We start from the raw sequence: 27,874 nt of genomic DNA, 5'->3' as shown, positions 1-27,874 counted from the left end.
AGTGAAAGGATGGAAGATGATATTTTAAGCAAATAGAAACCAGAAGAAGGTGGGCATAGTCATACTTAGATAAAATAGACTTCAAGGCAAAAAGGGTAACAAAAGAAAAAGAAGGTCATTATCTAATGATAAAGTGGTCAACACATAAAGAAGACAACAATCATAACACATACACTCCTGGGACTTCCCTGGTGGTCCAGTGGGTAAGACTCTGCACTCCCAATGCAGGGGGCCCTGGTTTGGTCCCTGCATGCATGCCACAACTAAGAGTCTGCATGTCGCAACTAAGAAGTCCACATGTCACAACCAAGAGTTTGCATGCCACAACTAAGAAGTCCTTATGCCACAAGTAAAAGATTGCACATGCTGCATCTAAGACCCAGCACAGCAAAAATAATAAATAAATATTTTTTAAAAAACACATACACTCCCAACACGCAAGCACTGAAACATATTAAGCAAATACTGATAGATCGTAAGGGAGAAATAGACAATAATACAATAATAGTAGGGAACTTCAATACCACACTATTAGCAATGGAAAGACTGTCCAGATAGAAAATCAGCAAGGAAATGTTGGAATCACACTTTAAAACAAATGGACTAACAGACATATACAGAACACTACATCCAACAGCAGCAGAATACACATTCTTCGCAAGTGCACATGGAACAGTCTCCAAGATTGATCATACTGACCACAAAACAAATCTTAGCAAATTTAAGAAGAATAAAATCATACCAACTATCTTTTCTGACCACAACGGTATGAAAATAGAAATCAACAAGAAGAAGAAAGTGAAAAGATTTATAAATATGTGGAAATTAAACAACACACTTCTAAACAACCATTAGGTCAAAACAGAAATCAAAAGGGAAATTTAAAAATTATCTCAAAACAAATGAAAATGGAAATACAACATACCAAATCTTGTGGGATGCAGTAAAAGCTGGAAGTTTAGAGCATTAATGCATATATTAAGAAATTAGAAAGATCTCAAATAAACAACCTAACTTTACACTTCAAGAACTCGAACAAGTTAAGCCCAAAGTTAGCAGAAGGAAGGAAATAATAAAGATCAGAGTGGAAATAAATGAAATAGAGACCAGGAAAGCAATAGAAAGGATCAACAAAACTAAGAGCTGGTTCTTTGAAAAGATAAAATTGACAAACCTTTACTTGGACTAAGGAAAAAAGAGAGAATTAGAAGTGAAAGAGGAGACATTACAGCTGAACTACAGAAATGCACTGAATCATAAGCAACTAGTATGAAAGATTATATGCCAAAAAGCTATGTAACCTAGAGGAAATGGATACATTTTTAGAAACACACAACCTACCAAGACTGAATCAGAAAGAAACAGAAAATCTGAACAGACTAATGAGTAATGAGATTGAATCAGTAATCAAAAAACTCCCAACACGGAAGAGAAAAGATCAAGATGGTGGAGGTAAGGGGACGTGGTGCTCACCTCCCCCCATGGACACATCAAAAATACACCTACAGGTGGAACAATTCTCACTGAAAACTAACTGGAAACTGGAAAAAGGACTGAACAAGGCTGTAAGGAAGAGGTAATCACACAGGAATGGAAGAAAAGCGATCAGGTAGGGACCTGTGCTCCTGGGAGGGAACTCAGAGGAAATAAGAAATTGCAAAGGTGGATACCCACCCTGGGTATCCAGGAGTGAGTGGGTCAAGCCACAGACTGGGTGTCCTGGTCCTGGGGTCCTATGTGGAGGAGACAAGCCTCCTGGACTGCTTGGACAGATAGAAAGGCTGGAGAAGCCTGGACTCTATTCATGAGGTGTGAGCACTGGCCTGCCTCTGAAGCAGGGTGAAGAGAGGTCTGCTCTAGCAGCTGCCGGATTTCCCACAACCGTGCCACTCTGGGCCCCACTGTACCACACCTCAACACCTCCCTACCCCATAAACGCAGAGAAACCATTCAGGCTCCCCTCCCCTGTAGAGCACAGTGGAGGCTGGGAACAGCAACCAGCTGTGAGGGGAAAAGGGGTCTTGCCTCTGAGGAGAGGTCTGGGTGGTTGCTGGGTTTCCCACAGCCACCTCACCGTGCACCAGTGAATGCTTTGGCTCTACTCAGTCTGTGCCACAGTGTGGCACTGGATGTGGGACAGCCACGACCAGGAAAGACTCTACCATGGGTTGCATCTGAAGGAGCCACAGACACCTACACAAGCAGTGCGTTGAACCTTTGTATGTGAAAGGCCCCACTTGCTTCAGCACTCCCTACTCTGGGGCAAAGGTCTTGGTGCTGGGAGAGAGAAAAACACACACGTAAAGGGAACAGAGTCAGCTTGAGCCTGACACAAAGGGCTTCTGCTTCAGCAACTTGGGATCAGAACCCGCCCCTGACAGAGAGGTGACAGCCACTGAACAGAGAGAAAGTCCCATCTCACACCAGGAGCCAGCTCTAGCCCCTCCATCCCCAGTCACACCCCACTACCAAGGTAAGAGCAGCCAGCACAACATCAGGAAAGATGTGACTGGCATCCACATCAAATCCAGCCCTCCCAGCAAAGGCACTGGGCATGTGCAGTCTGCATAGGGACACTCCCAAATAAGAACACCCCTTCAAGTCCACAAAAGGTCACTGCTTCACCTTAGTTCATAGAAGCAGAGAAAAGTAAAATTAGGGCTTCCCTGGTGGCGCAGTGGTTGAGAGTCCGCCTGCCGATGCAGGGGACACGGGTTTGTGCCCCAGTCCGGGAAGATCCCACATGCCGAGGAGCGGCTGGGCCCGTGAGCCATGGCCGCTGAGCCTGTGCGTCCGGAGCCTGTGCTCCGCAACGGGAGAGGCCACAACAGTGAGAGGCCCACATACCGCAAAAAAAAAAAAAAAAGAAAAGTAAAATTAAAAGGCAGAGGAACTATTCTCAATTCAAAGAGCAAGAAAAACACCCTGAAAAAATAATGAAATGGAAATAAACAACAGATAAGTAATTCAAAGCAATTGGTAATAAAAAGCTTAACTGAATTAGGTAAAACAATTGATCTAAACACTGAACATTTTAACAAGGAATTAGAAACATAAAAAAAACCCCACCAATCAGAAGTGAAGAACTCAACAGCTGAAAAAAAACACCCTGAAAGGAATGAATAGCAGGTTAATACGGATAATTGCATAATTGACCTGGAAAATATAATCATGGAAATCACCAAATCAGAACAGCAGAGAGAAAAACACATTTTATAAAGTGAAAGCAATCTAAGAGATCTCTCCAATAACATTAGGTGTTCCAACATTTGCATTATAGGGCTTCCAGAAGGAGAGAGAGAGAAGGGGATCAAAAATGGATTTGAAGAAATTATGGCTGAATACTTCCCAAACCTGAAGGAGGAAACAGATATCCAGATACAGGAAGCAGAGAGGGTTCCAAACAAGATGAACCCAAACAGACCCACACCAAGATATACAATTAAAATGGCACAAGTTAATGAGAATTCTAAAGGCATCAAGAGAAAAACAAAGTGTCATATATAAAGGAATCCCCATAAGGCTATCAGCTGATTTCTCTGCAGAAACTTTGCAGGCCAAAAGGGATAGGCATGATATATTCAAAATCCTGAAAGGGAAAAACCTGCAACCTATGATACTCTGCCCAGCAAGATTATCATTTAGAATAGGAGAGATAAAGAACTTCTGAGACAAGCAAAAACTAAAAGAATTCAGCATACTAACCCTACCCTAAAAGAAATGTTGAAGGGTCTTCTCTAAATGGAAAAGAGGTAAGAATCTGTAGGAAAGGGAAAATCCCAGTAGGAAAGTCAAATACACAGTAAGGATTGAAGATCACTTAAATAAGCCAGTATGTAGATTAAGACAAAAAAACTATAAAAGCAACTATAACTAAAATTAAATAGTTAAGGGATAATCAAGAAGATGTAGAATATGATATCAAATACACAAAATGTGGGTTACGAAGGTAAAACATGTAGATCTTTTAGAATGTGTTTGAATTTAAATGATTACCAGTTTAAAACAAGTAGATATAATTATGAGTCAACATATATGAACCCCATGGTAAGCACAACTGGAAAACAAGTAATAAAGTGGCAATAAGTATGTACCTATTAATAATTACTTTAAATGTCAATGGACTAAATGCTCTGATCAAAAGACATAAGGTGGCGGACTGGATTTAAAAAAAAAAACAAGACTCTTGAATATGCTGCCTACAAGAGACTCACTTCAGGGGTGAAGACACACAGAGTGTGAGAGGATGGAAAAAGATGTTTCATGCAAACAAAAATGACAAAGTGTGGGTAGCAATACTCATATCAGACAAAATCATATCAGACTTTAAAATAAAGACTACAATGAAAGACAAAGAAAGCCTTATACAATGATAAAGGGATCAATACAAGAGCGTATTACACTTGTTAACATAAACATACCCAGTACAAAAGCACCTAAACATATAATGCAAATACAGACATAAAGAGAGAAGTTGACAACAATACAACAATAGTATGAGATGTTAACACTCCACTGACATCAATGGACAGATCATCAAGACAGAAAATCAATAAGGCACAGAGGCCTTAAATGACACAACAGACCAGTTAGACTTAATTGATATCTACATGAGACTACATGCAAAAAAAGAATGCACATTCATATCAAGCACACATGGAACGTTCTCCAGTAGAGATCACATACAAAGTCACAAAACAAGCCTCAACAAATTTAAGAGGACAGAAATTATTTCAAGCATCTTTTCCAACCATAGCAATATAAAACTAGAAAATCAACTACAGAAAGAAAAGTGGATAAAGAACAAACGTGGAGATTAAACAACATATTACTAAAAAAACAATGGTCACTGACAAAATCAAAGAGGAAATAAGAAAATACCTCAAGACAAATGAAAATGAAAGCACAACTTTCCAAAATCTATGAGATGCAGCAAAAGCAATTCTAAGATGGAAGTTCATAGCAATACAGGACTTCCTCAAGAGCAAGAAAAATCTCAAACAACCTAACCTACCACCTTAAAGAATTAGAAAAAGAGCAAAGCCCAAAGTCAGCAGAAGGAAATAATAAAAATCAGAGGAAATAAAGATTTAAAAAACGTAGAAAAAGATCAATGAAACCAGGAGCTGCTTTTTTATAAAGATAAACAAAATTGATAAATGTTTAGCCAGGCTCACCAAGAAGAAAAGGGAGAGGACCCAAATGAACAAAATAAGAAATGAAAGATGATAAATAACAACCAATACCACAGAGATACAAAAAATCCTAAGAGAACACTGAACAGTTATATGCAAACAAACTGGACAATCTAGAGGAAATGGACAAACTTCTAGAAACATAAAGCCTGCCAAGACTGAGTCAAGCAGTTTTTTTGTAATAAAAAAAAAAAAAAAACAACAAACAAAAGTCCAGGACCAGATGGCTTTACAGGGAAATTCTACCAAGCATTTAAAGAACTTATACCTATCCTTCTCAAACCATTCCAAAAAACTGAAGAGGAGATAACACTGCCATATTTATTCCACAAGGACACCATTACCCTGATGCCAAAACCAAAAGAAGACACTACAATAAAAGAAAGTTACAGACCAATATCTTTGATGAATATAGATGCAAAAATCCTCAGGCAAAGTACACGCAAACTGAATCCAGCAATATGTAAAAAGGACTACACAACATGATCAAGCTGGATTTATTCCAGGGTCACAAGGATGGTTCAATATTTGAAATCAATGTGAACACCACATTAACAAAAGGAAAGATAAAAATCATATAATCATCTCAAAAGACACACACAAAAAGCATTAGATAAAATTCAACATGCATTCATGATAAAAACTCTCAACATAATAATGGCCATTTATGACAAACCCAGAGCCAGCATACTCAATAGTGAAAAGCTGAAAGCCTTTCCACTAAATTTAGGAACAAGACAAGGATGCCCACTCATACCACTTCTATTTAACACAGTATTGGAAGTTCTAGCCACAGCAATCAGACAAGAAAAATAAATAAAAGGCATCCAGATTGGAAGAGAAGAAGTAAAACTGCCACTATTTGCAGATGACATGATACATTACATAGAAAACCCTGAAGTCTCCAACCCAGAACTATTAGAATTAATGAATTCAGCAAAGTTGTAGGATACAAGATACGTATCCAAAAATACATTGCGTTTCTATACACTAATATTAAACTATCAAAAAGAGAAAGTAAAAAAAAATCCTGCTTAAAATTGCATCAAAAATAATAAAGTACCTAGTAATGAACTTAACCAAAAAGGTGAAAGACCTACACTCTGAAAACTATAAAACACGAATTGAAGATAAAAAAAGAAATGGAAAGATATCCCATACTCTTGGACTGGAATAATTAATATTGTTAAATGACCATACTACCCAAAGCAATCTACAGATTTAATACAATCCATGACATTTTTCACAGAACTAGAACAAGTAATCCTAAAATTCATATGGAACCACAAAAGACCCCAAATTGTCAAAGTAATCTTGAGAAAAAAGAACAAAGCTGGAGGTATTACCCTACGAGATTTCAGATTATATTACAAAGCTACAGTAATCAAAACAGCATGGTACTGGCACAGAAACAGACACATAAATCAATGGAACAGAATAGAGAGCCCAGAATTAAACCCATGCGCCTTTGGTCAATTAATCTATGAGAAAGGAGGCAAGAATATACAATGGAGAAAAGACGGTCTCTTCAATAAGCTGTGCTGGGAAAACTACATGTAAAATAATGAGATTAAAACATTTCCTTACAACATATACAAAAATAAACTCAAATGGATTAAAGATCTACATGTAAGACCTGAAACCACAAAACTCCTAGAAGAGAACATAGGTGGAAGCCTCTTTGACATAAATCCTAGCAATATTTTTTTGGATCTGTCTCTTATGGTAAAAGAAATAAAAGCAAGAGTAAACAAATGAGATGTAATTAAACTTAAAAGTTTAAAACTTAGAACCCATTCCATAGGTTGTCTTTTCATTTCAACAGAAATGAAACCACCAAAACCAAACAATCTGATCAAAAAATTGGCAGAATACCTGAACAGACATTTTCCTAAAGAAGACATACAGATGGCCAACAGGCACATAAAGAGATGCTCAACATCACTAATTACTGGAGAAATGCAAATCAAAACCAAAATAAGATATTGCCTCACACTTCTCAGAATAGCTATCATCAAAAAGAATACAAATAATAAATGTTGAAAAGGATGTGGAGAAAAGAGAACCCTTGGTGGGAATGTAACTTGGTGCAGCCACTATGGAAACCAGTATGGAGTTTCCTCAAAAAACTAAAAACAGAACTACCACATGATCCAGCAATTCCACTCCTGGGTATATGTCCATAAACAAAAACACTAATTTAAAAAGATACATGCACCCAATGTTCATAGCAACACTTTTTACAATAGTCAAGACATGGAAACAACCCAAGTGCCCATCAACAGATGAATGGATAAAGAAGAAGTGGTATGTGTATATGTATGTATGTATGTGTGTGTGTATACATGCACACACATAATGGAATATTCCTGTCATAAAAAAGAATGAAATTCTTCCAACTGCAGCCATGTGAATGGACCTAGAGGATATTATGCTCAGTGAAAGAAGTCAGAGAGAGAAAGACAAATACAGTATGATACCACTTATATGTGGAATCTAAAAAACAATACAAATGAATGTATATGCAAAACAGAAACAAACTCACAGATCTAGAAAGCAAATTAGTGGTTACCAAAGGGGAAATGGAAGGGGAGAGGGCAAATTAGGGGTACAGGATTAAGAGATACAACCTACCATGGGTAAAATAGACAACCAACAAGGACATATTATATAGCATAGAGAATTATAGCCATTATCTTATAACAACTTTTAATGGAATGTAAACTGTAGAAATACTGAATTACTATGCTGTACACCTGAAACTAATATTGTAAATCAACCATACTTTAGTTTTAAAATTTTTAATTAAAACAAACCAGGGCTTCCCTGGTGGCGCAGTGGTTGAGAGTCCGCCTGCCGATGCAGGGGACACGGGTTCATGCCCCGGTCCGGGAGGATCCCACATGCCGTGGAACGGCTGGGCCCATGGGCCATGGCCACTGGGCCTGCACATCCGGAGCCTGTGCTCCGCAGCGGGGGAGGCCACGGCAGTGAGAGGTCCACATACGGCAAAAAACAAAAAACAAAAAAACCCAAAAAACCTCCCAACACGGAAAACTCCATGACCACACGATTTCACCAGAGAATTCTACCAAACATTTAAAGAATTAACACCAATCCTCCTCAAACTGTTCCAAAATATCGAGGAGAATGGAACACTTCTGAACTCGGAAATTCTAAGAAGCCAGAAATATCTTGATACCAAAATTAGATAAGGATACCATATAAAAAAAGAGAAAACTATAGACCAATATCCCTCATGAATATAGATGCAAAAATTCTCAATGAAATATTAGCAAACTGAATTCAAGAACACATTAAAAGGATTATACACCATGGCTTAGTGAGATTTATCCCTGGGATGCAAAGATGCAAATACAAAGATGCAAATACATCACATCAATAAAATGAAAACTAAAATTCATGTGATCATCTCAAAAGATGCAGATAAAGTATTTGACTACAATATCCTTTTATGACTAAAACCCTTAACAGATTGGGCATAGAGAGAATGAATGCATCTCAACATAATAAAGGACATATACAACAAACCCACAGCTAACAATATACTCAGTGTAGAAAAACTGAAAGCATTTCCTTTAAATCAGGATCAAGAGACAAGGATGTACACTCTCACCCCTACTATTCAATATACTACCAGAAGTCCTAGCTAGAGCAATTAGGCAAGACAAAGAAATAAAAGGCTTCCAAATCAAAAAAGAAAAAATAAAACTGTCACTATCTCCTGATAATATAATCATTTATATAGAAGACCCTGAAGAGTTAATCAAAAAACTGCTGGATCTAATTAATGACTTCAGTAAAATGGTAGGATATAAAATCAATATACAGAAGTCAATTGTGTTCCTTTACACTTAAAATGAAGCAACTGAAAAAGAAATAAAACTATTCCATTCATAATAGCATCAAAAACAATAAAATACTTAGGAAAAAATTTAACAAAGGATGTGAAAGATCTGTACAATGAAAACTACAAGATTTTGCTGAAACCAAAAAACACACAAACAAATGCAAAGACATAACATATTCATAGATTAGAAGAATATTGTTAAAATGGCTATACTACCCAAAGCCATCTAAAAATTCAATGCAACCCCCATCAAAACACCAAAGACATTCTTCACAGAAGCAGAAGAAACAATCCTAAAATTTATGTACAACCAAAAAAGAATCCAAAAAGGCAAAGCAATGCTGAGAAAAAAGGACAAAGCCAGAGATATCGCACTTCCTGATTTCAAACTATACTACAAAGCCAAAGTAATAAGAACGGTATGGTACTGGCACAAAAACAGATACCAGGATCAATGGAACGGAACAGAGAGCCCAGAATTAAGTCCCAGCACATACGGTCAACTAATATTTGACAAGACAGCCAAGAACACACAATGGGGAAAGGATACTGTTTTGAACAAATGGTACTGGGAAAACTGGAAAAAAGACATGCAGAACAACGAAGCTGGACCTTTATCTTACACTGCTCACAAAAATTAAACTGAAACGGACTAAAGACTTAAATATAAGACCTGATACCATAAAACTCCTAGAAGAAAATGCAGAGAAGCTCATTGTTATTAATCTTGGCAATGATTTTTTGCAAATGACCTCAAAAGCGCAAACAACTAAAGCAAGAAATCAACAAATGGAACTACATTAAATTCAAAAGCTTCTGAAGAGCAAAAGGAACAATTTACAAATTGAATAGACAACATACAGGATGAGAGAAAATTCTGGCAAACCATATATCGGATAAGAGGTCAATATCCAAAATATATAAAAAACTCAGTCAACTCACTAACAAAAATACAAACAATCCAATTTTTAAAATGGGCAGAACTAAGTAGACATTTTTCTAAAGAAGGCATCAAAATGGCCAACAGGCACATGGAAAGATGATCAATAAGGGAAATACAAATCAAAACCACAGTGAGATATCACCTCACACCTGTTAGAATGGCTCTCAAGAAGGCAAGAGACAATAGGTGCTGGCAAGGATGTGATGAAAAGAGAACCCTTATACACTGTGGGTGGGAATGTAAACTGGTCCAACCACTATGGAAAATGATAGGGAGGATCCTCAAGAATTTAAAAATAGACCTACCATACAAACCAGCAATTCCACTTCTGGGTATATACCCAAAGGAAATAAAAACAGGATTTTCATGAAATACATGCACTCCAATGTTTATCACTGCATTATTCACAATAACCAAGATGTGGAAACAACCCAAATGTCCATCAGTGGATGAATGGATAAAAAGATGTGAATATATATACACATAACAAAATTGTTTTAGCCATGAAAAAGGAGGATATCCTGCCATTTGTGACAACATGGATGGACCTTGAACACAATATAGTAAGCAAGATAACTGAGACAGAGAAAGACAAGTACTGCACAATATCACTTATGTGTGGAATCTAAAAAAGTCAAACCTGTAAAAACAGAGTGTAAAATGGTGGTTACCAGGGGATGAGGGCTGGGGGGATAACTGATGGTGTTTAAGGGTACAAACTCGTAATGAGGAGTAAATAAGCCATAGAGATCTAATACATCATATAATGAATGTAGACAATAATATTGCACTATAATTATGTAACACTGATAAACATCACTACAGTGAGTCATATTACAATATTTAAGTGTATCAAAGTAACACACTATACACCTTAAATTTATTTAAATTTATTATACAATGTTACATGTCAAATTTATTCAATTAAAAAATTTTCTTTTAAATAACTTAAGTTGTCAAGATACCATTTCTAACATCTGGATGAAAAAATGCCTTTTATTGATATAATTATAAAATTTTACTACAAATGTAATAAGTGTTTACTTTAAAATATTAAAAAATCACAAAGAATAGAAAATTTTAAAAAGTGACAGTCTATCACTCTGTGATAATCACTGCCACCATTTTGGTGTGTATAATTTGAGACTTTTATACATTTTTCTCAGTAAATAATATCATAAATGCCTTTCTATATCAATAAAAACACTAATATCACAAAAATTTTTAAGGAGGTAACATTCTATATTATAGATTATCAAAATTTATTTAATCATATTCTGCTCAACATTTGATTACTTCCAATTTTTCCTATGGTGAACATCCTATTACACATAAATTTAAGCTTATTTTTTATTATTTCCTCAGGGTAAATGCTAAGAAATTAAGTTTCTGGGTTGACAGACATTTATACGATTTTAACGCTTTTCAAAAGCATTACCAAAATGACTGCTGGAAAGATTGCAACAATTTACATTCTCTTCAAAAGTCTACTAGCCTTTATTTTACTATATTCTTGAAATAACTGGATATTGAAAATTTTAAATCTATTGGACTAGCAAAAAAGGATATTAATATTTTAATTTGTATTTCTTGGATTAATACTTAAGTTAATTTTTATGTTTATTGGCCATCCATATTCTTTATAAACTTTTTATATAGTGTAATAGGAATTTAAAAGATAATGACACAATAGGGGAAAAAACAATATTGAAAAACAAAACAAAAAGACTAAGAATTTTCCAGAAAGAAAAATATAAAAAGAAGATATAAAAAGAGAGAGCTGAAAAACCATCACAATTAAGACTGGATCAGGAAAGAATCATCAATGGATGTTAAACTTTGATGGGAAATAAGATATATAAATTCCAAGTGGCTCACCACAGACTGCTTATTGGTTTCACTGAAGAGGAAAAATCGTAATTGTATATATGGTGTACAAATCAAGAAACATCGGTAAAGTGATCAAAATTAACATCAACAATAAAGGATACGTGAAGATCATGTACCTCCAGCGGTGATATCTTAAGAAGGAAATTACATCACCTATTCAGTATTCTAGCCAAGAATACAAAAACCTCAGTCTAACAATAAAACATCAGAGGGCTTCCCTGGTGGCGCAGTGGTTGAGAGTCCGCCTGCCGATGCAGGGGACACGGGTTCGTGCCCCGGTCCGGGAAGATCCCACATGCCGCGGAGCGGCTGGGCCCGTGAGCCATGGCCGCTGAGCCTGCGCGTCCGGAGCCTGTGCTCCGCAAAGGGAGAGGTCGCAACAGTGAGAGGCCCGCGTACCGCAAAAAAAAAAAAAAAAAAAAAAAATCAGAACTGCAAATTAAGAACATTCTATTAAATGAAAAGAGATGGGGTACCATATTCTTCAAAAATGTGAATGTTGTAAAAAAGACAACAAAAGTATGAGGAAATGTTCCAGATTAATGAAGGCTAAAGACATCTAGACAACCAACACACTACCTGACTCCAGACTGGACCTTGTACTGAAGGAGTAAAGTGGCATAAAAGACAATATTAAGTCAACTGAAAAAACTATATTGTGGAGAGATTCGAGAAAATTATTTTACAAATGTAAATTTATATCATAATTATACTATGTTTATACAAGGGCATATCCCTATTATTAGGAAATAAAACCAGTGTATTTAGGGGTAAAAAGCATGTTGTGTGGAACTTGCCCTCAAATCGTTTTTTAAAAATTTACACATGTACATGTATGTCTGTGTTCACATGACAGAGAGAGAGCATGTGTACATAAGACAAATGGGGTAACATGTTAACAAAAGGTGAATCTGCGTAAAGAGTATGAGGGTGTTGTTAGAACTACATATATATTTACAACTCTCTGTAACCTTAAAATTAATCCCATATAAAAAGTTTATTTAAATAAGTGTACCCTTCGATATTTGGAGGCAAAACAAGAAACCACTATACATAAAGAAAAAATGTTGAAAGCTACTGGAGTTAAAAAAAAATCAAGTTCTAAGTGATAATAACTGTCAACCTAGACTCCAAGACCCAGTAAAATTATCATTCAAGAGTGATACAAAGACTAGAAAATTTTACCACTCAGAAGCCCTCACTGAAAGAATCACCAAAAGATAAGAAAGACAATGAACCGTGAATGAAAGGTGCAGTAATGAGCAACGGTGATGTGCAAGTAACAATGGTGAGCAAAGAAACTAATGGTAAACCTCATAAGCATGGTTAAAAAATTGAGGAGTTTCAAAATAAGGTAAATTAAGACAGACAATAATAATGTGGAAGATGACATGAGAAGAGACTGGAGAAAGAAAGTGTTCTACTGTCCTGAGAGAATTTGAAAAAAAAAAAAAGATATTAATTGCTTCAGACTTCCTTAATTCAAGTACACATATCTTAAAAATTCAAGGCTAAACTCTAAAAGAATAGTAGAATCTGTCATTCTGAAATCAATGGAAAGTCAGGGTAAAGGGTTAAGAAGCAGGAAGTAAAAAAAAGAAGCAGAGAGAAAAATGATAATTTTGTTTTTAAAGATAACCCACGTAGATCTAACAATCTCAGTAATCCCAACAAACGTAAATAAATAATTTTGTGGAACGAGATATTCTTATGTTGGATCCTTTTTAAAAATGAATTTAGTCAAATATTGTACAAGCACAGAGATAAAACATTCACACACAAAAAGATGAAAGTAAGGGGCCTCCCTGGTGGCGCAGTGGTTGACAGTCCGCCTGCCGATGCAGGAGACACGGGTTCGTGCCCCGGTCCGGGAAGATCCCACATGCCGTGGAGTGGCTGGGCCCATGAGCCATGGCCGCTGAGCCTGCGTGTCCAGAGCCTGTGCTCCGCAACGGGAGAGGCCACAACAGTGAGAGGCCCGCATACCGCAAAAAAAAAAAAAAAAAAAAAGATGAAAGGAAAAGAAAAAATATATTAGGCAAAAAAAAAAAAGTAATGTAGATTAAATAGGCTTTAAGACAAAAAGCATTATTAGGGAGAGAGAGGAATTTTTATTCAACATTGAAAAAAAAAATCACCAGAAAGGCAAAACAACCCTGAATATGTTTTAGTTTCAATTCTGAACCTATAAATAACACAGCTTCCAAACATGCTACGTTTTTTGGCAAGCTTTATCAAGAAAAAGAAGAGGTACATATTAACTACATTAGGAATAAGAGTGGGGTATGTAACTATAGAAGTGACAGAAATTTAAACATCATAAATACTATGAAAAACCTAATGCCAACAAATACAAAATCTGAGATAAAATGAATAATTTCCCAGAAAAATATAAATTATTAAAACTAAAAATATAAGATCTGAGTCAATCTACAAATGAAGTGAATAAGTAGAAAAAATTAAAAAAAAACAAAAACAAACTAGATCCAGGTTTCAGAAGTGATAATCTACAAATTTTAAGGTAGAGATATTTCCTATCTTTTATAATCTGTGAAAGAGAACAGAAAGAAGAAAAAGCTCTCCAAGTCATTCCCTGTGAGAACTTATATAACCTTGATGCCAAAACTGGATCAGGACAGCTTGAAAAAATACATCATTTTTACATATCATTTTTATATTTTCCATTCTTACATATGCATATTGCTGCAAAAATCCCAAATATTAGCAAAAGGAATTCAGCAATGTACAAAAATTACATCACAAGAAGCACTTCTCCCATAAAAGCAAAGCGTAAGAGTAATGTAACAGTAAAAATATATAAATGTAATTTTCCATGTTAATTAAATGAGAAAAAAATACTTGATCACTTTAATAGTCGCAAAAAAAGGCATTTGAACATTTGACAAAATTCTCCACTACCTGTGATTTAAAACAAAAATCTTAGGAAGCTAGTAATAGAAAAGCTAGTAATTCTTCATCTATAATACATATTATACACATACACAGAAAAGATCAAGAAGGATATACGGGCTTCCCTCGTGGCACAGTGGTTAAGAATCCACCTGCCAATGCAGGAGACACGGGTTTGAGCCCTGGTCCGGGAAGATCCCACATGCCGCGGAGCAACTAAGCCCGTGAGCCACAACTACTAAGCCTGTGCTCTAGATCCCACGAACCACAATTCCTGAGCCCGTGTGCCACAACTACTGAAGCCCGCGCACCTAGAGCCCGTGCTCCGCAACAAGAGAAGCCACTGCAGTGAGAAGCCCATGCACCACAACGAAGAGTAGCCTCCGCTCACCGCAACTAGAGAAAGCCCACGCGCAGCAACGAAGACCCAACGCAGCCAAAAATAAATTAAAAAAAAAAAGGATATACACTAAAATGCTAAAACTGATGATATCTGGGTGTAAGAATGTTTTTATTTTTCTCAAGATTTTAAAAATGTGTATGTGCTACTTATATAAAATAAAAGGACAATTTCTAAAAATACATTTAACTGTAAAAAGTCAAATAGGAAGAAGATATATCAACTTCAGAATAGTTACTTCTGAGGAGGGAGAGTAGAAGAGAGATGTTTTGGAGAAAGTGTACAGGGGAACTTTAACATCTTATTTTTTAAAATATGACCTAAAGCAAAATTAACAAAATATCAAGTAGGTAGATGAATGTTTTAAATATTATTCTCTTTTTTATACGTTCAAAATATTTCATAAGAAAAAAATTAAAAGTGCTTTAAGAAATTAAAGATATGGAATAGAAAAAGAAGAAAAATTTTTGGCTGGAAGGACTATGGGTGTTTTTCCCCTACTTCACTGTAAGTCTAAAAATGTCTTTAACAAACATTTTTATAATACAAAAAAAAAGTTAAATAACTTATTTTTTTCCAAAAGGAAAGAGCACAGAAGTCTAACTGTTTAAAAGAGAGAAATAAAGGTTTACATAATTTAATTTTTGCAAGCAAACCCAAAGGATAACTGAACTTACCTTCACTTATTTTATTAATTAATAGAGCAATACATACTTAAATAACAACACTCCATTTGTTAAAACAGGTCTATAAATGTCAGTTGTTTTATTCATTGCTCAGTGTTACTGTAACTCAATTCTGAAGGCTTAGACCCTTGTATAAGCAAGGAACCTATAGCTGTGGTCCCCAACCTTTTTGGTACCAGGGACCGGTTTCGTGGAAGACAATTTTTCCACGTACTGGATAGGGATGATTCAGGCGGTAATGTGAGCTTCACTCACTCGCCTGCCATTCACCTCCTGCCGTGCAGCCCGGTTTCTAAGGGGGCGGGGAACCCCTGCCCTATAGGAACAGTTTTTACATTCCTAGTAGGTGGTCATGCAGCCTCTGTACAAATACCTGTGGTGGCAGAAAAGCTCAATAATATAAAGGGTACTGATTTCATTATCATTGGACAATTCCAACTATTAGGAAGCTCTTGTTTATAAATGAGTGGAAACCTGCTTCCCAGAAATATCCATTAGGTTCATGTTGCCTTCAGGAACATCCAAAAGCGTATCTGTTTCTCCTCTTTCACACAACAGCTCTTTAAATACTGAAGTTACATTTTCCCTTAATTTGAATCTTATCCATAATTTCATGCTTCTTCCACTGTTCCTTATATGCCAGTTCTTTGACCCCTTGGTTCTTCTGCTTGCTCTCTACAGGTCAGTTTGTTACCTAAAATTGGGTACCTGTTATCAGATGTGATCTGTCCAGTAAAATAAGTTATTATTACCTTGAGAGCCTGGGCACCACCATACTCAATTAACTTTTTTCTTTCAGTTATCTTTTTAAACAGTTATATGATTATAGGTTCCTCAACTGAAACCTTAGACTTTTTAAAAAACGGAATAACTTTCAAGCCAGGTCTCCCCATATGGTATCCATAAAATGGATGGAAAAAAATTGAGGACTCAACAGTTAACTTGACTAAATTTTATCTTGCTTGTTTTCTGCCAGATTTTGAACCTAAGGAGATCAATTCAATCTCAGTCTTCTCATCCGTCAAGTTAGCTGTCCCTTCTATTTGTGAACCTGTCCACGAATGCCACTTTATTTTATTGATCTATCCATCCATTCATTCCTTTAAGAGACACTAAGTCTAGCCAGATAGTGTATCAAATGTTGCAAATACAAAATCAAATAAGACTTGTTCTTGTCCTTAAGGAGCCCACTCAAATACACTGATAAACATGCTGAAAGGGGCAGGGCCTAACATGGCACCCCAAACACCCACCTAGAAATGTTCTCTCCAAGTTGACAGCTGTGTGTTTATTTGCACTCTCTGGGTTCAGTTACTGATCCAACTGTAATGCTTTCTAACATTATTTTCAACCAGTCCACATTTCTCCACTAAATCACAAATATGAAAGATTTACTGTATCTACTGTATATCAAGATATATTCTACTTATTATATATCAAGATATACCTATTAGAATCCAGTAGATATAGTATATACCTACAAAATATAGATGTATGTACTATATATACTATATAAATGGTATAGTATAATCTGTAGTATATATTGTATAGTATAGAGCATATAGTTTAGAATATGGATGTATACATATACTATATGTAAATAGTAGAATATAATAAAGTATACCTCACTGTACCAATCTACCAACCTCATGGGGAAAAAAGTGAGGATACTTCTAAGTGAGAAATATTTTCCAAAACATACTCAAAAATTTGGTAGAGACTGGCATTAAGTATACTGATTGATAATTTCTAACATCTACTTCCACCTATCTTTGAAAACACTGGTACTTGTTTTTTGTTACTTTTCTTGCCTTTCTTACTCTTCCTAACTCCACAAAGAATACTGACAAAGATTCTGAAATCACATTCACAGGGTTCTTCAGTCCTCTGAGGTATAATTCATCTAAATCTGGAGACTGAGATTTTTAAATGAGTTACCCATCACTTATTATTTCTTCATCTGCCTCGAGCAGGAAAAGAAAGAAGCAAAACATAGAATCCAAAAGTTATGTTTCCTTTGAGCATTTCAAGTGTTGAGTTTTGGTAGAATTACTCTAATGAAACTTCTACTGTTTTCTTTTAAAATGTTTGCAAGCCTTTGCTTACTCTGAGTTTTTGTCTTCCAACATTGTTAGATTTTACTCCACAGTATTCACCACAGTTAGCGCCAAAAATAAAACAGATTTCCGAAGTGTTACCTACTCAACAAACTGCATATAGAAAATTAATATGAGAGATTCTGAAAAAATGATTTGTTTCTTTAACAGCATGTGGATACTGATAAAACAGCCAAGGTTAATTTTAATCTTAATTCATGCTATCGTTAAAAATTATGAAAAAAACACAAATGCACTATAAGAGGAACATATTATTCAGCATTTAGATACATGATAAAATCCTAAGGCTTTTACTAAAATGATAATAAAATAATAGAGCAACAGAATGGGAGACAAAAGACTGCAGCTCTAGTTCCAGACATGTGGTCCTAATGACCTGTGCGACTCTATGTAACCTAGAACATGGTAAATAACATCTGTCTGTCATAACCTCCTCAACTGTAAAATGCTTGAGTTGGACTAGAGAGTGCCCCATGAAGGAGTTTCATGGGCTGCCTCAGATTGCTGGGCAAGTGACTTTCTAAAGCCCTCTCTGCAGCCTGACTCACCAATCACCACACAGAATAGTTCAAGTTCACCCTTTGTCTGGTTTTCTATGAAGAACTGCTAAAATTTGAAAAACAGATGGACCAAATCAGTAGTTGTAAACTTAAAAAAAAAAAAAAAAGAACGCTTAAAGTCCACTGAGCTCAATTTGAAAACCAATGCACTAAACCATTTCTATGGTCCTTTCAAATTGTAGGATACTAACTGTAATGTACTTATTTTTAAATAGTGTACTTTTCCCTCAGTGTATTTTTTCTTTTTCAATTCATATATTAGGTGCCTGATAAATACCAGGCACTAAGCCAGACTCTTTATGAATTTTATCTGTAAAATGGTTCATCGCCACCTGCAAGGTTTTACAGACTGAAAACAGAGGTTCAGATAATCTAAGTGGTAAAGCACATCATAAAGCTAGCCCGGTATAGAACAAGACTTGGAACCTGGTTTATATAATGTATGTCCATAAACTTCCAAGTTTCATTAGGATATAACAGCTTAAGAGGTAGGTATTAATTAACAGAATAATTAAAAGAAATAATTGTTATGTGGCCTTGAATGCTAAGGCCATATTTTCTAACAACTAAGTTACAAAATTCAACAGTTTTCATATTAAAGATGCTTACATAAAAATGCATATGTTTTAAAATCTTAGGTGATATTAATCACAAGGAAGGCCAATTTGATCCTTCAAAAAACAGAATAATTTACTTTATTACTCCAAGAAAAACAATTATCCAGCAACATTCTTTAGGACCTTATATTAACAAGTAGCAAAAATGATTTTTAAATGACTTGCTGATCCAGAGACTTTAACTTGCAGAAATTTTGCATTAGTATACTTATATATGCATGCAAAGACTTATGTTCCCTGCCATGTATATTAGACTACCCCCAAAACAAGAAACTAATATATATATTAATAAGGGAAAGGGTCAACATAATATATATACACAATTGAATAATACAAAACCTTTAAAAAGAATGAGAAGGTTAGAATGACATAACCAAGATGATGACGTAAGTTGTTCCTGACTTGGCTCTGCTTTACAAGAAAAACAACTAACAACTATGCAAGAATAAGACATTACTTAGAGAGTCTCAGAACATGGGAGTGAGGCTGAAGCACCTCCTGCACCACACAGACCAAGACAGACTGAATTCAAGGGTGAGAGAAACAGCTACACGCTGACCGCATGGCCCTTTCCCTGGGCCAGCACAGCACCGTGCCTACAGCTCCTCCAGTGGCAAAAGAGAACACAGCGGTGACACCCAGCACCGCCAGCACGGGGGTCACTTCATGGGAACCCCTACTCTGGTTTCACCCCATGGGGCTCACAGGAGCATCTGTGGGCTCAACCACTGGGAATCTGATTGTGATGGAGAAACGGAGGAGGGGCTTCCAACAAGCAGCACTCGGATCTTGGCAGACTGAGCTCCTGCCTGCAGAGCCCAAAGAGTCAACCCAACCAGCAGCTTTGCTCTTCTGCAGCCCATTTGGTGGCACAGTCTGACGACGGAGCTTGGTGGGGCGCAAGTCTGCCTAATTCGGGTCTTCCAATGAGGAGATCCGCCAGCCCTGGAGCCTGGTCTGCCCACGCCCAGCAGAAGAGCTGAGTCTTAGCTCCTCCCCCAGCCTCCCTACCAGAAATCCTATTCAGAAAAAACTAGGGAGTTGCCTGAAGTGGGCTCTCCCAGTCCCACCCAGGCAGAAGTCTGGGTCACAGCCCCACCCACCAGAGTGTGTGGCCCCCAGCCCCATCTGGAGGAAGGGCTGACAAGAACACCCAGAAGCTGCACAACCCAGCAGGTGAGTGGGCAGAACTGGTGGACCCCAGAGCAAAGTCAGTAGCACTGTTCGGCCAGTGAAACTGGGGCACAGGTTGGCTTGTGTCAAGATGACAAAGAGCATTAGTGGCTTTGGAGATACTTACCTGATGAGCCCGGGTTGGGAAACTAACTCACAGCCCCACTTATTGCTGAAGACAGACTTCAGCCCGCCTGACCAGGGAACCTCACCAGAGCACACAGGGGGGCTGCAGAGCCCAGCCAACATCCCTGCTGACAGTGGCACTTGAACAGAGAGCACGGCCCGTGGCCTTCCCTGTCTGCAGAGCAAAGCTGATGGCCTCGCCTGATTAGGATATTCAGCGCACACTCTTGCCTGATCTGGGTCCCCAAACAATGAGGCACCCAGGCATCCTGTTACCCCACCAGGGCAGGGCCGCTAATTCATAGTCCCATCCACTGCTGAGTGTATCTCCCAGTCTGTACTGTCTGGTAAGCCTCTCCAGAGAATCCAGGCAATAGCGAGGCCATCCTACAGCCTCACGTGGTCAGGGAACCAAGCCAGCAGGCCTACCCAGCTGCTCTCCACCAGTGGCACACCCCGCCACTCCTGACCTCAGAACTCAAGTAGTTGCCTCAGCCAAAAGTAGACCCTAAAAGCAGGCCCTGCCTGCTCAAGGATGTGACCAGCAGAAACATCCAGAAACCCAAACTGAGCTGATGGGTGAAGAACTGTCTCTGCCAAAGCAAAGCTGCAAAGTCTGGAAGAAGGCACCACTTAATGCAAATGCACAGACAACCAATGCAGGAATCAAGGATCTCACTCACACACACACACACACACACACACACACACACACACATCAGGTAAATATGACACCACTGAAGGGAACTATTAAAGCTCTAATACCTGACCCTAAGGAAACGGAGAGCTATGAACTGTCAGACTAAGAATTCAGAATAATCTTCTTAAAGAAGTTTAGTGAACTACAAGAACACACAGACAACTAAAAATATTAGGAAATCAATGCATGAACAAGACAAGAAGTTTATCAAAGAAACAGAAACCATAAAAAACAAATGAACAAACTGAAATTCTAGAGCTGAACAATACAATAACTGAACTGAAGAATTCAATAGAGAACTTCAAAAGGAGAGTCAACCATACAGAAGAAGAAATTAGCAACCTGGAATTAGGACACTTGAAATTATCCAGTCATAGGAGTCAAAAGAAAAGGGAATGAAAACAGTGAAGAAAGCCTATGGGACTTATGGGACAAAATGAGAAGAAACAATATTCAAATTATGGAAATTCCAGAAGGAGAAGAGAATGAGAAAGGGACAGAAAGTATATTTAAAGCAATAATGGCTGAAAACTGCCCAAGCTTGTGGCGTGAAACAGACCTCTACATCTAAGAGGCCCCAAAGACCCCAGATAGTCTGAACACTAATAAGGCTAGACAGAGACACATTGTAATTATATTGTCAAATGTCAAAAACAAAGAATTTTATAAACTCAACAACAACAAAAAAAGAGACGTTACATACAAGGGAAACCCCACTAAGACTGCTGGCAGATCTCTTAACAGAAACTATTCAGGCTGGAAGAGAATGGAATGACATATTCAAAATATTAAAAGAAAAAATCCCAACCAAAGATACTATACCTTGGTTATAGGTTATAAAGTTATCCTTCAGAAGTGAAGGAGGGAAAAACACTTTCCCAAACAAATGAAAGCTGAGGGAATATATGTATACCTGAATCACTTTGCTGTACAGCAGAAATTAACACAACATTGTTAAACAATTATACTTCAGTAAAATAAATTTTGAAAAAAACTGAGGAAATTCATCACCAATAGACTTGCCTTACAAGAAATGACTACGGAAGTTCTCTGAGAAGAAGTAAAAAGATGGTATTAATGTCATAAAAACAGAAGGTAGTAAAACTCACTGGTAATGGTAAATATATAGTCAAATTTGGATTCTGTGATATGGTAATGGTGGTGCATAATTCACTTACAATTCTAGTTTAAAGTTAAGGAAACAAACTCAGTAAAAATAATCATTACTACAATAATCTGTTATTAGTTACACACTATAAAAAGCATGTAAACTGTAACATCAATAACCTAAAATAGGAGGTAAGAGAGAAGTGAAAGTGTAAAGTTTAGGAATTTTACTCAAATCAAGTTGTTACTAGTTTAAAATACAATGTTATAACTTTAAGAAATTTTATGTAAGCCTAGTGGTAACCACAAAAGAAAACTACATTTATTGCCTCAGAGAACATGATAAAGTCAAAGCATAATGATACCTCAAGATATCAAAACACACACACACAAAAAGACAGCAGGATAAGAAACAAGGAAGAGTGGATCTACAAAACAACCAGGAAACAGTTAACAAAATGGCAATAGTAAGTCCTAACTTATTAACAATTACTTTAAACATAAACAAATTAAATTCTCCAATCAAAAGACACACAATGGCTGAAAAATTAAAAACAAGATTCAACAATATGCCACCTACAAGAAGCCATTAGCCTTAAAAGACACACATAGACTGAGAGTAAATAAAGGGATGGAAAAAAATATCTCAAGCAAACAGTAATAAAAACAAAGCAGGGGAGAGGGGGAAGATGGCGGAAGAGTAAGACGTGGAGATCACCTTCCTCCCCACAGATACATCAGAAATACATCTACATGTGGAACAACTCCTACAGAACACCTACTGAACGCTGGCAGAAGACCTCAGACCTCCCAAAAGGCAAGAAACTCCTCACGTACCTGGGGAGAGCAAAAGAAAAAAGAATAAACAGAGACAAATGAATAGGGACGGGACCTGCACCAGTGGGAGGAAGCTGTGAAGGAAGAAAGGTTTCCACACACTAGAAGCCCCTTCGCGGGCAGAGACTGCGGAAGCTTCGAAACCGCGGAGGAGAGCACAGCAACAGGGGTGCGGAGGGCAAAGCATAGAGATTCCTGCACAGAGGATCGGTGCCGACCGGCACTCACCAGCCCGAGAGGCTTGTCTGCTCACCCGCCGGGGCGGGCGGGGCTGGGAGCTGAGGCTCGGGCTTCGGTTGGATCGCAGGGATCGCAGGGAGATGACTGGTGGTGTGAACATAGCCTGAAGGGGTTAGCGCACCATGGCTAGCCGGGAGGGAGTCCAGGGAAAAGTCTGGACCTGCCAAAGAGGCAAGAGACTTTTTCTTCCCCCTTTGTTTCCTGGTGCGAAAGGAGAGGGGATTAAGAGCGCTGCTTAAAGGAGCTCCAGAGACGGGCGCAAGCCGCGGCTAACAGCGCACACCCGCGAGACAGGCATGAGGCGCAAAGGCTGCTGCTGCCGCCACCAAGAAGCCTGTGAGCGAGCACAGGTCACTATCCACACCTCCCCTCCTGGGGGCCTGTGCAGCCTGCCACTGACAGGGTCCCCGGATCCACGGACAACTTCCCCGGGAGCTGTGCAAACAAAGAAGGGAAAGGGAAATTTCTCCCAGCAGCCTCAGGAACAGCAGATTAAATCTCCACAATCAACTTGATGTATGCTGCATTGGTGGAATACCTGAAAAGACAACGAATCATCCCAAATTGAGGAGGTGGACTTTGAGAGCAAGATTTATTATTTTTTTCCCCTTTTGCTCTTTTTGTGAGTGTGTATGTGTATGCTTCTGTGTGAGATTTTGTCTGTACAGCTTTGCTTTCAACAATTGTCCTAAGGTTCTGTCCGTCCGTTTTGGTTTTTTTCACTTTTAAAAAAATGTTTTTTCTTAATAATTATTCTTTACTTTAATAACTTTATTTTATTTTATCTTACTTTATTTTATTTTATCCTCTTCCTTTCTTTCTACTTTTTCTCTCTTTTATTCTCAGCCATGTGGATGAAGGGCTCTTGGTGCTACAGCCAGGAATCAGTGCTGTGCCTCTGAGGTGGGAGAGCCAACTTCAGGACACTGGTCCACAAGAGACCTCCCAGCTCCACATATCAAATGGCGAAAATCTCCCAGAGATCTCCATCTCAACACCGACACCCAGCTTCACTCAATGACCAGCAAGCTACAGTGCTGGACACCCTATGCCAAACAACTGGCAAGACAGGAATACAACCCCACCCATTAGCAGAGAGGCTGCCTAAAATCATAATAAGGCCACAGACACCCCAAAACGCACCACCACACGTGGACCTGCCCACCAGAAAGACAAGATCCAGCCTCATCCACCAGAACACAGGCACTAGTCCCCTCCACCAGGAAGCCTACACAACCCACTGAACCAACCTTAGCCACTGGGGACAGACACCAAAAACAACGGGAACTACGAACCTGCAGCCTGCAAAAAGGAGACCCCAAACACAGTAAGATAAGCAAAATGAGAAGACAGAAAAACACACAGCAGATGAAGGAGCAAGATAAAAACCCACCAGACCTAACAAATGAAGAGGAAATAGGCAGTCTACCTGAAAAAGAATTCAGAATAATGATAGTAAAGATGATCCAAAATCTTGGAAATAGAATAGAGAAAATGCAAGAAACATTTAACAAGGACCTAGAAGAATTAAAGAGGAAACAAGCAACGATGAACAACACAATAAATGAAATTAAAAATTCTGTAGAAGGGATAAACAGCAGAATAACTGAGGCAAAATAACGGATAAGTGACCTGGAAGATAAAATACTGGAAATAACTACAGCAGAACAGAATAAAGAAAAAAGAATGAAAACAACTGAGAACAGTCTCAGAGACCTCTGGGACAACATTAGACACACCAACATTCGAATTATAGCGGTCCCAGAAGAAGAAGAGAAAAACAAAGGGACTGAGAAAATATTTGAAGAGATTATAGTTGAAAACTTCCCTAAAATGGGAAAGGAAATAGTTAATCAAGTCCAGGAAGCACAGAAAGTCCCATACAGGATAAATCCAAGGAGAAACACACCAAGACGCATATTAATCAAACTGTCAAAAATTAAATACAAAGAAAACATATTAAAAGCAGCAAGGGGGCTTCCCTGGTGGCGCAGTGGTTGAGAGTCTGCCTGCCGATGCAAGGGACACAGGTTCATGCCTCGGTCCGGGAAGATCCCACATGAGGCGGAGCGGCTGGGGCCGTGAGACATGGCCACTGAGCCTGCGTGTCCGGAGCCTGTGCTCCGCAACAGGAGAGGCCACAACAGTGAGAGGCCCGCGTACAGCAAAAAAAAACAAAACAAAAGCAGCAAGGGAAAAACAACAAATAACACACAAGGGAATACCCATAAGGATAAGAGCTGATCTTTCAGCAGAAACTCTGCAAGCCAGAAGGGACTGGCAGGACATATTTAAAGTGATGAAGGAGAAAAACCTACAACCAAGATTACTCTACCCAGCAAGGATCTAATTCAGATTTGATGGAGAAATTAAAACCTTTACAGACAAGCAAAAGCTGAGAGAGTTCAGCACCACCAAACCAGCTTTACAACAAATGCTAAAGGACCTTCTCTAGGCAAGGAACACAAGAGAAGGAAAAGACCTACAAAAACAAACCCAAAACAATTAAGAAAATGGAAATAGGAACATACATATCGATAATTACCTTAAATGTAAATGGATTAAATGCTCCCACCAAAAGACACAGACTCACTGAATGGATACCAAAAGAAGACCCATATATATGCTGTCTACAAGAGACCCACTTCAGACCTAGGGACACATACAGACTGAAAGCAAGGGGATGGAAAAAGTTATTCCATGCAAATGGAAATCAAAAGAAACCTGGAGTAGCAATTCTCTTATCAGACAAAATAGACTTTAAAATAACCACTATTACAAGAGACAAAGAAGGACACTACATAATGATCAAGGGATCGATCCAAGAAGAAGATATAACAATTGTAAATATTTATGCACCCAACATAGGAGCACCTCAATACATAAGGCAAATACTAACAGCCATAAAAGGGGAAATTGACAGTAACACATTCATAGTAGGGGACTTGAACACCCCACTTTCACCAAAGAACAGATCATCCAAAATGAAAATAAATAAGGAAACACAAGCTTTAAATGATACATTAAACAAGATGGACTTAATTGATATTTATAGGACATTCCATCCCAATACAACAGAATACACATTTTTCTCAACTGCTCATGGAACATTCTCCAGGATAGATCATATCTTGGGTCACAAATCAAGCTTTGGTAAATTTAAGAAAATTGAAATGGTATCAAGTATCTTTTCCGACACAATGCTATGAGACCAGATACCAATTACAGGAAAAGATCTGTAAAAAATACAAACACATGGAGACTAAACAATACACTACTTAATAACCAAATGATCACTGAAGAAATCAAAAAGGAAATCAAAAAATACCTAAAAACAAATGACAAGAGAGACACAACGACCCAAAACCTATGGGATGCAGCAAAAGCAGTTCTAAGAGGGAAGTTTATAGCAATACAATCCTACCTTAAGAAACAGGAAACATCTCGAATAAACAACCTAAACTTGCACCTAAAGTAACTAGAGAAAGAAGAACAAAAAAACCCCAATGTTAGCAGAAGGAAAGAAATCATAAAGATCAGATCAGAAATAAATGAAACAGAAATGAAGGCAATGATAGCAAAGATCAATAAAACTAAAAGCTGTTTCTTTGAGAAGATAAACAAAATTCATAAACCATTAGCCAGACTCATCAATAAAAAAAGGGAGATGACTCAAATCAATAGAATTAGAAATGAAAAAGAAGTAACAATTTACACTGCAGAAATACAAAAGATCATGAGAGATTACTACAAGCAACTCTATGCCAATAAAAAGGACAACCTGGAAGAAATGGACGAATTCTTAGAAATGCACAACCTGGGCTTCCCTGGTGGCGCAGTGGTTGAGAGTCCACCTGCCGATGCAAGGGACACGGGTTCGTGCCCCGGTCCGGGAAGATCCCACACGCCATGGAGCGGCTAGGCCCATGAGCCATGGCCGCTAAGCCTGCACGTCGGGAGCCTGTGGTCCGCAACGGGAGATGCTGCAACAGTGAGAGACCTGCATACCACACAAAAAATTAAAATCTTCCAACAAACAAAAGCCCAAGACCAGATGGCTTCACAGGCAACTTCTATCAAACACTTAGAGAAGAGCTAACACCTAACCTTCTCAAACTCTTCCAAAGTATAGCAGAGAGAGGAACACTCCCAAAGTCATTCTACAAGGCCACCATCACCCTGATACCAAAACCAGACAAGGATGTCACAAAGAAAGAAAACTACAGGCCAATATCACTGATGAACATAGATGCAAAAATCCTCAACAAAATACTAGCAAACAGAATCCAACAGCACATTAAAAGGATCATACACCATGATTAAGTGGGGTTTACTGCAGGAATGCAAGGATTCTTCAATATACGGAAATCAATCAATGTGAAACACCATATTAACAAACTGAAGGAGAAAAACCATATGATCATCTCAATAGATGCAGAGAAAGCGTTCGACAAAATTCAACACCCATTTATGATAAAAACCCTGCAGAAAGTAAGCATAGA

General features: G+C 37.9%; 1 protein-coding gene across 1 annotated transcript in view; it reads right to left on the bottom strand.

Annotated features, from left to right (window-relative positions):
• Positions 1-27,874, bottom strand: part of LCA5 (lebercilin LCA5) — a 76,892-nt gene that overhangs the window by 15,765 nt on the left and 33,253 nt on the right. The gene's annotated exons all lie outside the window — the stretch shown is intronic.

Source organism: Orcinus orca, chromosome 12 (genome assembly GCF_937001465.1).
Source record: "Orcinus orca chromosome 12, mOrcOrc1.1, whole genome shotgun sequence".
Classification (NCBI taxonomy): Eukaryota; Metazoa; Chordata; class Mammalia; order Artiodactyla; family Delphinidae; genus Orcinus; species Orcinus orca.
This window is presented reverse-complemented; position numbering and strand designations above follow the sequence as displayed.